We start from the raw sequence: 2,544 nt of genomic DNA, 5'->3' as shown, positions 1-2,544 counted from the left end.
TATATATATATATATATATATTATATATATATATAATATATGAAAAGCTCTGTGTGTATCTTATTCCATACAATACCGTACCTAGACCTAGATGTTCATTTCAATTTCAACTACTTAAAGATTAAAAAAAAGATAAAAACGTCAACAAATGCATATCGGGTACCGCTGTTTTGATATGAGCAGAAATTTGTATTTGATGGATGCGACAAACACCGATTGCAAAGAGATTGAACGACACATTTTGACCCCACTATATATTAAGTAGGCCTAATCAAGTGTGTCTATGTATGCCAAACAGTAATAGGACTGAGTAGGATTCTAAGCAGTGCTTGGAGGGCGGGGCGAGCGTGGTGAGGACTTAACTTCCCATCGGACAGGCTAATAATGATTCCAAACAGTGATGTGCCAGGGAGCCAGGGATAGGGCAATAGTGCCACACAGGGATTTGCCTATGGATAGTGCAATGATGTAAAAAAGGATTTGCCTATGGATAGGGCAGTGGTTCAAAACAAGAACTGAATGTGCCTATGGATAGGACAATAATGCTAAACAGGGATGTGCCAATGGATAAGGTAATGATGCCAAGCAGAGATGTGCTTATATGAATAGGGCAGTGGTTCCAAACAGAGATGTGCATATAGATAGGGCAGTGGTGCCAAACAGTGATGTGCCTATGGATAAGACAATGGTTACAAACAGGGATGTGCCTATGGATAGAACAGTGGTTCCAAACAGGAATGTGCCAGTGGTGACAGTGTCAAGTAGGGATGTGTCTATGGGTAGGGCAGTTGTGCCAAACAGGGATTTGGCTATGGATACGACAGTGGTTCCAAACTGGGATGTTGTGCCTATGGATTGGGTAGTGGTTCCAAACAGGGATGTGCCTATGGATAGGGCAGTGGTTCCAAACAGGGATTTGCCTATGGATAGGGCAGTTGTTCCAAACAGGGATGTGCCAATGGGCGCAGTGCCAAGTAGGGATATGTCTATGGATTGGACAATGATGCCAAACAGGGATGTGTCTATAGATAGGGCAGTGGTACAAATAGGGATGTGCCTATGAATAGGACCAATAGGCCTAACAATAATCGGAAAACAATTCATTTAAAGATCTATAGTATTGACTAGTACCGGTAATCATCATTATCATCAACATCATCATTATAATTTTTATCATCATTACCACCAACAACACCATCATTATCGTCATCATCATTATCGTCATCATCAAGCCATCAACCTCATTATCAACATCAAATCACCATCATAAACAACACACCATCATCATCATTATTATCATCATCAACAACAACAACATAAAAAACAACGCTATCGTCATCTATTTTTAGAGCTGAAGAAAACAGTAAAATAGTAATTGTCACTCAAAACTATGTTACGTCGCTTCCGTTCGTTGAGAAAGAGAATGGTTTAGTGGTTTCCTCTCCGCAACATTAATCTCATGTGGTTTAATGTAAACGACCATATATCCAATGACTAACATACATTATCATATAATTTATGTTATTTTTAGCAACATTCAGCTGACAGACCTTCTTGAACTTTGGCCCTTCGATCATTTCAATTGAGGGATCGTATACATTTTATAATGGCGCGTATAATGTCCATACGAATACCGATATGTGGTCTCAATGTGAATCTACATCCGGGTATCTCTTTTTTCCGCGTTATTACATCTAGCTGTTACTTATTGATGACACAGGAGGTTTTACAATGTTAGGCCCATATAGCAAGCCCGCTGTGATGTTTCGTGATCTTTACCTCACAGGGCTGTGACTTGCGTTCCAGCGTTCAGTCAATTTGTGATCACGACTCCAAACAGAGTAAAATTTCGAGTTAATATTCGTCGACGTAGAAATGAAGACGACAGTTTCAATATATCAAATACAGTGATTCTAAACTATAAAATTATTTAATGAATAAAGGTTAAAACTAGAAAAACACTGCCTCTATTGACTCAACTTGCTGAATTGAAGGCCCAGGAGCAATTCGACTGACGGTGTGAATTTAAGTGTTAAATATTGGGTGCCCCATACGTGTTTAAGTCATTAGATTTGTGTCCCAATTCTATTAATTAAGACATACTCTCAATTGCGCTTAAATTATTCATCATTGTATATACCAATTTATGCGCGGTAAACTCCAATCTTTTTACAGTTATATAGGAAGTTTGAGTCCAATTTGGCCATCTTCTTAATGTTTTTTTCATAATGGCGTAATTCCGACAATGAGCGTCCTTCTCTTTGTAAATCAAAAATCAGGTTGCCAAAATGACGATTCAAAATAAATAATTTTAGACAGCGGATACATACGTATACAGTAAATTTTAATTTCGGATACCGGTACATGTTTCTGTTAAAACATTAACCATCAGTTCAACTAACGCAAAAGAAAGAAATAATAGGCCTATACCGATTTGTGTTTGCACTGCTCTAACGCAATGTGAGACAAAATATAAAAAAATACATAAAATCTCTAAAATATGTCAACAAAATGTGTTTTGAATGACTTCTTATTCAATTTCCC

Source organism: Anneissia japonica, unplaced genomic scaffold (genome assembly GCF_011630105.1).
Source record: "Anneissia japonica isolate Jap-2015-1 unplaced genomic scaffold, ASM1163010v1 scaffold287717_len1600092_cov198, whole genome shotgun sequence".
NCBI lineage: Eukaryota > Metazoa > Echinodermata > Crinoidea > Comatulida > Comatulidae > Anneissia > Anneissia japonica.
Note: the sequence above shows the minus strand (reverse complement) of the source record.